At 44.2% G+C, this 13403-nt stretch overlaps 1 pseudogene; it reads left to right on the forward strand.

The window, feature by feature from the left end:
• Positions 1–233: 233 nt before the first annotated feature.
• On the forward strand, positions 234–8363 carry LOC138094958 (S-phase kinase-associated protein 2 pseudogene; annotated as a pseudogene).
• Positions 8364–13403: the final 5040 nt, after the last annotated feature.

The raw sequence follows: 13403 nt of genomic DNA on the forward strand, positions 1-13403 counted from the left end.
GGCCCCATCCAGTCTCCCTTGTCTGGTCCCTGGGCCCAGGCTTCTGCAGTTGCTTTCTGAAATTCCATCATGGTGAGGAAAAAGAGGTGATGACCCGTGCTGTGACTTGGAAATCTTTTGCATGATGTAACCTGCATCACCTGCAGTCACGTGTCTTTGGACAAAGCTTGTGACACAGCCGCTCCTGGGTTCAACAGGATAGGCTATGTCATCCTCCTGCAGGGAAGGGCACAATGGAGGGGGACATGATGATGTTGCCTGTCCTGAGAGTGAAAGGCAAACGAGTGGAGGACAGAGAAAGAAGCTGGGAGAGGTACAGGTGTGGTGGCAGGTTACGAGAAACCAGGACTGCAGAAGAAAAGAAGCAAGCGAAAACTTCCAGTGCAGAGTTCCCAAAAGAGCAGGTAGGTCTCATCTTCATCTTTATAGTACTTGTTTGCTTGCTATAACCTACTCCTAATTCTGGAACATCTAAGTCCAACACATACTTAAATGCTTTGTGTGTTTTTGCAGGAAATCAGGGAAAGGAGATGAATTACATACTTGGGTGCACAGCGCAGGGAAGAGACCAGCCATGGAAGGAAGAAACCCATGAGAACAGAAGTTGAGTGAAAGCAGAAAACTAGAGAGGGACATGACTGAGAATTTATGCCCCTGGGAGTTCTCAGAAATCTAGAGAGGGGCATTGGAATTCCCATGGATGTGGAATTAGAGGCTTGAACTGATTTTTCTACATCTCAGCCTTCTTGGCTAAGATCCAGGCTACATCTATAACAAGCATGCATTTCTTAAATTGTAAACTAATTAGCAAATATTATGGTTGTTTTAAGAACTCCAGGCATGGCCGTCAGCTGTGAGACAGCTAAAGCTGGGCAGGTAAGTGGAGGAATGGTGTTCTGCTGAGTTCTTCTTAGTGTTGCCACAAAGTTACTCAGGAGATCATTAAATATTTTTAACCCCTGTGTATTGCAAAGAGTGTAACTGGGTTTTCTTTTTAGCTAATAAAGGCAATGGAATTAATAAATATCACCCAAAATTTTATTTCAAATCTCAGAGACATAATTTTTGATGTTAAATCTAAACAATTCTCTAAGGGGGGGGGGGGAGAGAAACGCTCAAGATAAAGATTTAACCCAGAGTCAACATCACTGTTGGGTATCACCCGCAAACAGGGGCTTCAATCAGTTCCGCGACATCAGCAAGAACTATATACCAGTGCATACACTGAAATGAGAGCGTTTAAAATGTGTTGACACATAAACCAATGCAAATGAGAACGCACAAGTCTATACAAAGTCTTTGCCATCTAGAGCTGACGTGGATGGTGACTGCTGCCACAAAATTAAAAGATGTTCACTCCTTGGAAAGAAAGTTATAGCAAACCTAGACAGTGTAGTAAAAACCAGAGACATCACTTTGCTGACAAAGGTCTGTATAGTCAAAGATATGGTTTTCCCAGTGGTCATGTACGGATGTGAGAGTTGGACCACAAAGAAGGTTGAGTGCCACAGAATTGATGCTTTTGAATTGTGGTGCTGGAGAAAATTCTTAAGAGACCCTTGGACACAAGGAGATCAAACCAGTCAATCCTAAAGGAAATCAACCCTACATTAATTGGAAAGACTGATGCTGAAGCTCCAATACTTTGGCCACCTGATGGGAAGAAATGACTCACTGGAAAAGCCCCTGATCCTGGGAAAGACTGAATGCAGGAGGTGAAGGGGGTGACAGAGGATGAAGTGCTTGGACGGCATCATCGACTCAATGGACATGAGTTTGGGCAAACTCAGGGAGGTAGTGGAGGACAGGGAAGCCTGGTGTGCTGCAGTACATGGGGTCTCAAAGAGTCAAACCTGACTTAGTGACGGGACCATAAGTGAGAAATCAAGCCAAACAATCTCAAAATGAAATGTGAAGAAATTAAATTTTGCATGGGGCCACCAAGAGAGCCCTCCTCTGAATTTGGAAGTTCAACATGTGCCATGTGCCAATGATGCATTTGACATTGCATATCTGAGTGCACCCTTCTGTCAACATACAGATGCAACCTTAGAGGAGGTAAATACCACGTCCTCATCTATTAGTATTCAGTCAATGGTTTCAGTTCAGTTCAGTCGCTCAGTTGTGTCCAACTCTTTGTGACCCCATGAACTGCAGCACACCAGGCCTCCCTGTCCGTCACCACCTCCTGGCGTTTGCCCAAACTCATGTCCATTGAGTCAGTGATGCCATCTAACCATCTCATCCTTGGTCGTCCCCTTCTCCTCCTGCCTTCAATCTTTCCCAGCATCAGGGTCTTTTCCAATGAGTCAGCTCTTCGCATCAGGTGGCCAAAATATTGAAGTTTCAGCTTCAACATTAGTCCTTTCAATGAACACTCCAGACTGATTTCCTTTAGGATGGACTGGTTGGATCTCTGTGCAGTCCAAGGGACTCTCAAGAGTCTTCTCCAACACCACAGTTCAAAAGCATCAATTCTTCAGTGCTCAGCTTTCTTTATAGTTCAACTCTCACATCCATACATGACCACTGGAAAAACCATAGCCTTGACTAGATGGACCTTTGTTGGCAAAGTAATGTCTCTACTTTTTAATATGCTGTCTAGGGTGGTCATTACTTTCCTTCCAAGGAGTAAGCATCTTTTAATTTCATGGCTGCAATCACCATCTGCAGTGATTTTGGAGCCCACAAAAATAAAGTCAGCCACTGTTTCCACTGTTTCCCCATCTATTTGCCATGAAGTGATGGGACCGGATGCCATGACCTTAGTTTTCTGAATGTTGAGTTTTAAGCCAACTTTTTCACTCCTCTTTCACTTTCATCAAGAGGCTCTTTAGTTCCTCTTCACTTTCTGCCATAAGGGTAGTGTCATCTGCATATCTGAGGTTATTGTTATTTCTCCCAGCAATCTTGATTCCAGCTTGTGCTTCTTCCAGCCCAGCGTTTCTCATGATGTACTCTGCATAGAAGTTAAATAAGCAGGGTGACAATATACAGCCTTGACGTACTCCTTTTCCCATTTGGAACCAGTCTGTTGTTCCATGTCCAGTTCTAACTGTTGCTTCCTGACCTGCATACAATGGTTTGGGTTTCCTCAAAGATAAACTTTATTGATACATTGAGGATTTGAGAATAGATGGGTTACTTAGGCGATGATTCCAATATGCATTCATATGACGGAGGAAGTGAGATGGGAGAGAAAAAGTAGCCAATATGCAGTGTGTTAGAAAACAAAAAATTCTACAGAGACAAGGAGATAGTTGGAGCATAATCCTAACCCAGAAACCCAGAGCCGATATAGAATACTTGTGTCAAGAGTATAAGCAGAAGGGACAAGGGAGCTGGGGTATTGCTACCCCAACTGCTTTTGACCATTCATTACATGCCCCTGGAGGCAGAGGACTAATTTTCCAGTACTTCCTGCTTGCCACAGGCTCTGCCACCTCCAAAGCCCTCAGGCAGAGAGAGGCAGAGACTGACATAAATCAGCCATGGTGGACCATAATGTCCTGAACCAAAGAGACACAGTTGGGGTGCTGACAGCTACCTCTGCTTCCACTGCATCTCTTGTCTTCCAAAGAGTCTGTTTGTCTGGTCCTTTATGTTCTAGTATGTCTCGCTGACTTTTATGCAGATTTTGACAAGGGCTAGGAAACCACAGTGGTGGAGTCTTGTTCCCCCAGCTTATGTCTTTCATCCTCTGCTCTGCACTGTCTTGTTTCAAGAACTGACATCTGGTGACTACCAACCAATAAGGCCTGAAGCAGGTGCCACAGAAAAACCAAGACAGAAGCTGTAAGTGATCAGTGTTTTCCCTCCTGATCCACAAGGAGGAAGATGCCGCTGTAATTAGCCCCACGGTGGAACAACTGTCAGCCAGCCAGCTGCTTCATTCTGCCAATGTCGTCTCCACCCTTATTCTGAGATGCTCACTCCCTGCAGGAGAAGAGCCCCATCTGCTCTCTAGAAAAGCCTCATCAGAGACCTTCAGATGTAAATAAAGCCTTGGCTGAAGCAAGCCCCACTCAGAATAGCAAGTATCGAAGAAGCAGATCTACGTGGCTCTGTCTTCTCAGCAAGTAAACTGCTGCTACAGTGCCCACCACACCAGCCCTTAGTTATCTCAGGGCAGCACAGAGCCAGAAAGCCCCAGTCATGAACTTTTATGGTAGATGTTTTCCAAGCGGCTGACTATGCCACACCCCACTCTTCAGAGATGGCAAGTGATGCACCCAGAACTTGCAAAGGGTTTGAAAAGTGGAAGGTGGCTACGATCCATCTAAGACAGTGATTCCCAACCAGGAGTGTTTTTGCTCCTCCCTGGGGCTTCCCAGGTGTCACGGTGGTAAAGAATCCACCTGCCAATGCAGGAGATTTGCGTTCGAACAGTGGGTCAGGAAGATCCCCTGGAGGAGGAAGTGGCAATGCACTCTAGTATTCTTGCCTGGAAATCCCATGGATAGAGGAGCCTGGCAGGCTACAGTCCAGGGGGTTGCAGAGAGTGAGACATGACTGAGTGACTGGAAACACAGACACCCACAGGAGACACTTGGAAATGGAGACGTCTGGAGAAACAGATGATAGTGGCATCTAGCAGGCAGAGGCCATGAAAGCTGCTGAGTATTCCCCAAAGACCTTCTCCCCACACAGCAGACATCTGAGGGTCTGGCTAAGAAGATTCTGGGGCTTGGGTTCTCTGTTCCCTGACACTGACAGTGGGAGCCCCATTGCTGGTGTCCCAGCCACCTGGCAATGGTGAGATGGAGGCCTCTCTGTTTGCTGGCTGACATGGCAGACCAGTTCCATGTCAGAGTACCGCTTCCCCACAGCAGGGTCATCTCTATGCTTGGGGTTAGAATGAACAATCTGAAAGTTCGGGCACTGAAATCTGGGGATGGTTGACTTAGGACTGTCTTGGTTTTCTTTTTTTATCTTTTTTTTTTAAATTGGAGGATAATTGCTTTACAACGTTGTGCTGGTTTCTTCTGTATAGCAATGTGTAAATCAGTTGTGCATATGTGTGAGTGTGTGTGTGTGTGTGCTCAGTCACTCAGTCACATCCAGCTCTTTGCAGCACCATGGACTGTAGCCCACCAGGCTTCTCTGTCCATGGAATTTTTCAGGCAAGAATACAGAAGTGGGTTGCCATTTCCTTCTCCAAGGGATCTTCCTGACCCAGGGATTGAAATTGCATCTCTTTCATCTCTTGCTTTGGCAGACAGGTTCTTTACCACTAGCACCACCTGATAATCAGCTATATGTATACTTAGATCCCCTCCCTCTCGAGCCTCCCTCCCAGCCCCACCTCTGTAGGTTGTCCTAGTTTTAAAAATGAAAGTCCTGCACCCTAGGAACACCCCCAGGAGGGTGTCCCACCTACCTGGGTGAGCGAGGTGGAAGCAGCTGGATAGAGGAGGGCAGAGCAGAGTTGCTGTCTCTGCTCTTCACTCTGGTTCACTCGGGACAGCCTGTTTCTTCCTGATGAGAGGGAGAGTTGCTTCTTGGGTTTGGGTCTAGAAGTCCATCTAGGAAACTCAGACTCGATAGTTTCATGCCATGTTATTAGGTTCAACAGACCTCTTCAGAGCATTGCAACATACATCCCACTTCTGGCCAGGGGTACAGAAGACACTAGACCACAGCTCCTCACCAGAGGACCTCTGGGTCTGGTGATGTGTGAAAATAGAGACAGTGCCGTGCGGCAAGAGTTTTGACAGAGGCCTGGGCTGCGAAGGAGATGGAAGAGGCAGTCAGGGAAGGTTTCCTGAAGGAGTTGGTGCCTGAGAATCCGGGTTTAAGGGACAGAGAAATTTGCTTGGTAGAAAGGGAGGTTTAAGGAAACCTGCTGACGAAACAAGAAGATAAAAACATTGAGAAGCCTTGGCGATGCTTAAAAGAGTGGAGAGAAGTGTGATTCTCTTTGACCATGAAATGAAAGTACATCTGTATATTTAGAATGTGGGCTTACAAGTTTTATAGATGGATCTTCAGCTACTGCCCCATTTTTCTTTTTCATAACCTCTGCTTTAGGGTAATGAAACAGAGATTATTATTCCAGTTCATATTTGGGGGAGCTGGCCCCACAGATTTAAGCAATGTGTGCAGCTAACATGTCTAGTTAAAGTCTCCAGGGTTTCTTTCTTTTTTTTAGTTTTCATTTGATAATCTTATAAATGATTTTAATTTTAACATAAGCATGCATTTCTTTTGTAAAACAAAATAAGGCAAATAAACTACAATGTGAAATCTAGAAAAAGTGGTGTAGACGATCTTTCCTGCAAAGCGGAAATAGAGACTCAGATATAGAGAACAAACATATGGACACTAAGTGGGAAGAGAGGGCTGGGATGAATTAGGAGATTGGGATTGACATGTACACTACTATGTAAAAATATATAACTAATGAGAACCTACTGTATAGCTCAGGGAACTCTACTCCATGCTCTGTGGTGACCTGAATGGGAAGGAAATCCAAAATAGAGGGGATATATATATACATATAGCTGCTTCACTTTGCTGCACAGAAGGTCTCCAAGTTTTGACCTTGAGGGAGGCTGCTGAGGGCAGCGTGGATCTCCTGGACTTTGGAACTAGAAAGACCTTGCAGGATTTGAGATTCTTGACTTATTAACTCCATGAACTAAAGCAAAATTCTGAGTCATAGTTCTCTCTTGGAGGAAAACAGAGGGGACATATGTATACGTATGGCTGACTCACTTTGCTGCACAGCAGAAACTAACACAACATTGTAAAGCAACTATCCTCCAATAAAAAGAGAGAGAGAGAAACCAAAAACACAAAATGATCTCTACAAGTTTGACTTCTTAATTATGAATTTCAAAGGATAAGTTTGTTGTCAGACTGGAGAAGTTTTCCACTGTTAAGATCTTTTTTTGTGGTTTTGCTTGCTTGTGTTTCTACAACTTGATTCTCAGTGTGCTCAAACTAATTAAACAACCTTTCTTCAAGGATGAGAAAGCCGACATGCTTTTGAGCGTATGCTAATTACACTTGATATCTCCTTTAATAATATGAGATTAAAAAGAACTGAAAGTAAGGTTTTTAAGTGCACAAGACAACCATGGCAATGACACGCTGATCTAGACTGGATCTGCAGACTTGTTTGCTTGGATACTATCTTTGTGGGGTGTTTATATATATATATATGTTGAAACCAAGGAGCAGAAGATGTTATCAGTGATGAGCCATTTCAAATGGTGATGCAGTGCAGCCTCTGTCAATGGGCATTTAGGGTGCTTCCATGTCTTAACTACTGTAAACAGTGCTTCGGTGAATATTGGGGTACATGTATCCTTTCAGATCATGGTTTTCTACAGGTATGTTGGGCTGGGGTTTTCTTATGTGCCCTGCAGTTTTCCACTCCTATGCCATCTCATCTGCACCAGATTCTTGCCCTAAAATTTTCTATTTTAGTCTCAATCTGTATTCATGCTTTGCTCCGAATACAAACTGAATTCTAGGCCTTTCTTTTGAAATCCCTGGAGTAGAATGTATTCTCTATAACTGGACAATTTTTTGCAGCTGTGTTCCTCTGTATTTTGTCCCAAGGGGTGGTTGCCTTCCGCTGTCCACGATCATTTATGGACCAACCGTTAGTTGAACATTTCAGCCGTTTTCGTCTACAGCGCCTGGACCTGTTGAACCTGGACCTGTGATCGATGTGTCTACCCTGCACAGCCTTCTGTCTCACTGTTCGAAGTTGCAGAATCTCAGCCTGGAAGGCCTCCGACTTTAGATCCCATTGCTGATAATCTTGCTCAGAACACAAATTTACTGCGACTAAACTTTCTGGGTTTTCTGGATTCTCTGAATCTGCCCTGAAGACCTTGCTGAGCAGCTGTTCCAGATTGGATTAACTGAACCTCTATGATTTCACTGAAAGGCATTTATAGGTAGCTGTTGCACATGTGTCAGAGACCATCACCCAGCTGAATCTCAGCGGGTACCGAAAGAATCTGCAGAGTTCAGATGTCTCTACCTTAGTTGGAAGATGTCCCAATCTTGTCTACCTAGACTTAAGTGATCGTGTCATGCCGAAAAATGACTGCTTTCCAGAGTTTTACCAACTCAGCTACCTCCAACACCTATCACCCAGTCGGTGCTATGACATAATACCTGAAACTTTACTTGAACTTGGAGAAATTCCCACATTAAAAACACTACAAGTCTTTGGAATTGTGCCAGATGGTACCCTTCAACTTTTAAAGGAAGCCCTCCCTCATCTACAGATTAATTGCTCCCATTTCACCACCATCACCAGACCAACCATTGGCAACAAGAAGAACCAAGAGATATGGGGCATCAAATGCCGACTGTCACTGGAGGAGCCCAGTAGTCTATGAAGCCTCTATTGCAAGATGGTGTCTCCTCTTTTCTTTGAACAGGGAAAGTAAGCAGGAAGCCCAATTGTGGAGAGCTCAGCTATTTTTATTCTTGGTTTTCTGTTGCCTTCCTTCTACAAGCATATTAGAGAACCACTGGAGACAGAAAACTATGAAGCGTTGCTTTTTAGAAATGACTAGGAAAGCTTTTATCACTGCTATACCCTTAAGAGCCTAAGCTCTACGCTTTTTGAAATTGTAGGGACAGTGTGCCAATGATTACAGGATACCTTAAATAGCAAAAGTTGAACCACGTCTTCCAAGTGCCATTCTTCATAATCTATTTAGAATCAAGCTTAAAAATCACCACCAGCAAATCATTTTTGTAGCCTATATGGCAACTGAACATTCTTCTATTTAATTTTTCAGCACTGCTTTATTATAAGACATGGGTTGCAAAAAATAATAAGCTATTTGTATTGTAAGCTGAAAAGAATGAGAATCATAGAGTAGATCTGCAGCAATCTCTTCTGAGGATGGCAAGAAAAATAGACATTTCAACTGCACCTTTAGATTTGCAATCAGGTTGATAGAAACAAATAGCCCCAGGTCATTTACCTTAAAACGTAAATAAAGAAACAAACAATCGGCCAACCAGAGGTGTAGAATTGGTATAGAATTTAAAGGCTCAAGAGAGAGTTTTCTATGACAGTTAACCTGGGGTATCCTCTAATGAACATTAATGAAGTCTCCTTAATGTATAGTTTGGAAGGTCCCCTGAAGGAGGTAATGGCAACCCACTCCAGTATTTTTGCCTAGAGAATCCCATGGACAGAGGAGCCTGGAGGGCTACAGTCCATGGGGTTGCAAAAAGTTGGACACGACTGAATGACTATTACTTAATACTTCCTCTGTATTAATACCCATCTGGACCCATGAGAGAGAATTTATAGCCCTTGGAAGAAAAAAAAATGTCTTCTTACTTCTGGTCAGTTCTAAAAACTTGATCCCCTAGTTGCTCAATCCCAGGCCTGCTGGGAACACTGTTAACCAGTCTTTTGGGCAGTATGGTCAGAACAGGAAGGTTTAATCATTCATGCCCGTGGCTTTTGTGTTACCATAGCAACCACTTTGTATGTCAATCATCTGTCAACATCTCTCTCCTCTAGAGGTTTATACTCTTAAGAACACCAGTGGGGTGTTCCATTTTTTCATTCCTAGCACCAACACAGAGACCAACACAGAATAGACACTTGGAGTTTGTTGAGTGAATGAGGAAAGGCATTTGTGTTCAAGAGGCTGTCCCATGAAGATGTACCATGTTATCCATCTCTGCATCTTATTGACTAGCATAGCACCTGGCTGGGATACAAACATGAATGCCTCTGGCCCAGGAAGATGGTCAAAATGAATGAAGACCACTGAGAGTAGTGGGATGTTCAGGAGGCCACCTGCCCTTCTTAAAAGGAGAAAGAAGGCCTTCTCTGGTGGTCTACTGGCTCAGACTCCTTGCTCCAGGAGGCCCAGGTTTGATCTTTGGTCAGGGAGCTTGATCCTGCATGACTCAACTAAGAGTTCGAAAGCCACAACTAAAAAATCCTGAAAGCTGCATCTAGGACCCTGCACAGTCAAATAAATAAATACTTTTCAAAAAAATAAATAGAAAAATGGCCCTCAACTCCTGCTGATTGTTGGCCCCTAAGAACACAGGCCCACTGTGGCCAAATCATCTTTTTCTTTTTCAAGAAATTAGAGAAATTTCCCTGTACACATCCGATCCACTGGTCTGCTCTGTACCTCCAGCAGATGATCCACAATTCAGTTCAGTTCAGTTCAGTCACTCAGTCATGTCCAACTCTTTGTGACCCCATGGACCACAGCACGCCAGGCCTCCCTGTCCATCACCAACTCCTGGAGTTTACCCAAACTCATCTCCATTGAGTTGGTGATGCCATCCAATCATCTTACCCTCTGCCGTTCCCTTCTCCTCCTGCCTTCAATCTTTCCCAGTATCAGGGTCTTTTCAAATGAGTCAGTTCTGCACATCAGGTGGCCAAAATATTGGAATTTCAGCTTCAACATCAGTCCTTCCAATGGATAATCAGGACTGATCTCCTTTAGGATGGACTGGTTTGATCTCCTTGCAGTCCAAGGGACTCTCAAGAGTCTTCTCCAACACCACACTTCAAAAGCATCAATTCTTCAGCACTCAGCTTTGTTTATAGTCCAACTCTCACATCCATACATGACCACTGGAAAAATCATGGCTTTGACTAGACAGACCTTTGTTGGCAAAGTAATGTCTCTGCTTTTGAATATGCTATCCAGATTGGTCACAACTTTCCTTCCAAGGAGTAACCATCTTTTAATTTCATGGCTGCAGTCACCATCTGCAGTGATTTTGGAGCCCCCCCAAAATAGTCAGCCACTGTTTCCCCATCTATTTCCCATGAAGTGATGGGACCAGATGCCATGATCTTCGTTTTCTGAATGTTGAGTTTTAAGCCAACTTCCTCACTCTCCTCTTTTACTTTCATCAAGAGGCTCTTTAGTTCTTCCTCACTTTCTGCTATACAGGTGATGTCATCTGCATATCTGAGGTTATTGATATTTCTCCCGGCAATCTTGATTCCAGCTTGTGCTTCATCCAGCCTGGCATTTCTCATGATGTACTCTGCATATAAGTTAAATAAACAAGGTGACAATATACAGCCTTGATGTACTCTTTTCCCGATTTGGAACCAGTCTGTTGTTCCATGTCCAGTTCTAACTGTTGCTTCCTGACCTGCATACAGATGTCTCAAGAGGCAGGTCAGATGGTCTGGTATTCCCGTCTCCTGAATAATTTTCCACAGTTTGTGGTAATCCACACAGTCAAAGGCTTTGGCATAGTCAATAAAGCAGAAGTAGATGTTTTTCTGGAACTCTCTTGCTTTTTCCATGATCCAGCAGATGTTGGCAATTTGATCTCTGGTTCCTCTGCCTTTCCTAAAACCAGCTTAAACATCTGGAAGTTCACGGATCACATATTGCTGAACCCTGGCTTGGAGAATTTTGAGCATTACTTTACTAGCATGTGAAATGAGTGCAACTGTGCAGTAGTTTGAACATTCTTTGGCATTGCCTTTCTTTGGAATTGGAATGAAAACTGACCTTTTCCAGTCCTGTGGCCACTGCTGAGTTTTCCAAATTTGCTGGCATGTTGAGTGCAGCACTTTCACAGCATCATCTTTTAGGATTTGAAATAGCTCAACTGGAATCCCATCACCTCCACTAGCTTTGTTCGTAGTGATGCTTCCTAAGGCCCACTTGACTTCACATTCCAGGATATCTGGCTCTAGGTGAGTGATCACACCATTGTGATTATCTTGGTCGTGAAGATCTTTTTTGTACCGATTTTCTGTGTATTCCTGCCACCTCTTTTTAATATCTTCTGCTTCTGTTAGGTCCAGACCATTTCTGTCCTTTATTGAGCCCAACTTTGCATGAAATGTTCCCTTGGTATCTCTGGTCTTTCCCATTTTGTTGTTTTCCTCTATTTTTCTGCACTGATCATTGAGGAAGGCTTTCTTATCTCTCCATCCACAATTGGCCAATGACTAAGAGGCAAGGATCCCAGGTGCTATATCATCCCAGCTTAAACAGTGACTTGGTCCTGGGACCACCCCCACCCACCCAACCCCCACCCTGAGCTGCCTGCATTTCCACAGAGTTTGCCCTGGCTTCAGAAGCGTGGTATCCAGGGGGTTCCCATCACTCTTCCCCTCTCTCAGAGTCTATGAGTAGTTTCACATCATTGCTCTAATCCAGGGTCTAACACCTGGGCTTCTAGTCCCGTAAAACCAGCTGCAGCTTTATAAGTTAGCAGGCTATATTTCAAAGCTGGTTCCTGAAGTTAAAGTGTATCTTTTGCATCAGGACATATGTCTACTGTATCCATTTGTGAAGCCCTCATTCCAGTGGATGGGCCCTTGCTCTCTATCTACCAACAGCCTTGTCTGTGGTTGTTGTTGTTGTTCAGTTGCTAAGTCGTGTCTGACTTTTTGTACCACATGGACTGCAGCCCACATGCCAGGCCTTCCTATTCCTCACTGTCTCCAGGAGTTTGCCCAAGTTCATGTCCACTGAGTTGGCGATGCCATCCTACCATCTCATCCTTTGCCACCCTTGTCTCCTCCTGCCCTCAGTCTTTCCCAACATCAGGGTCTTTTTCAATGAGATGGCTGTTTGCATCAGGTGGCCAAAGTATTGGGGCTTATGGTTCAGCACCACTCCTTTTAATGAATATTGAGGGTTGATTTGTGTGTTAGGTGGGCCCAGTTGTAAGATGAATCTGTCTGTTCACTATTGGCAAGTTGATGCCTCAAAGACCCCCTTGTGCTCTGAGACACAAAATATCTCTGTTATTAAAGCCGAGGGCAGACCTCTTCATGTCACAAGCATTCCCAAGGAATCAGAAGCTACTGATGTGTATCAGTAATTTAAATGGTTTTGCCTATAGGCATTAAGTTGCAATTATCTGTATTAAATTCTTTAACTATTGTAACACCTAATTATCCCATGTTTGCAAAGGTTTGAAAATTCAGTCTTTCCCTTCCTCAGCAAAATCATTTTGCACAGGCCACGTATCTGTCTCCATGCCTCGCCAGTGCTTCCAGGTGGCAGGCATGCCGGGTCATGGCAGAATGGCCTTGGAAGCTCAGGAACTGACTCAACCTGAACAGGGGAGAAACAATTAAAGGAAGGCAGCCTGGGGTCCAGAGACACCAGAAGGGCTGTACCATCCCCGCTCTTGCCTTCAGATCAAGCCCAGCTTCCCTCTTCCCTGGACTCTCGATACATTTCAGCCTGGCTACCACCCCAGCAGTCCTGTGTGCTGTGAGGACCTTCACAACAGAAGTAACGACCTATGAGTAGACCTTCACAGGGACCCACTGTGCAGTGAACACACTGAAAAACAGAGAGGAAAAGGGATGTTTGGATATGGAAAAATAATTGGGAAATTCTATATGCCCAGCTGTTCATTTTTTAAAAAATCATTAATAGCAGTAAGGATGTCTA

The sequence above is a fragment of the Capricornis sumatraensis genome, chromosome 19, assembly GCF_032405125.1.
Source record: "Capricornis sumatraensis isolate serow.1 chromosome 19, serow.2, whole genome shotgun sequence".
NCBI classification, from domain to species: domain Eukaryota; kingdom Metazoa; phylum Chordata; class Mammalia; order Artiodactyla; family Bovidae; genus Capricornis; species Capricornis sumatraensis.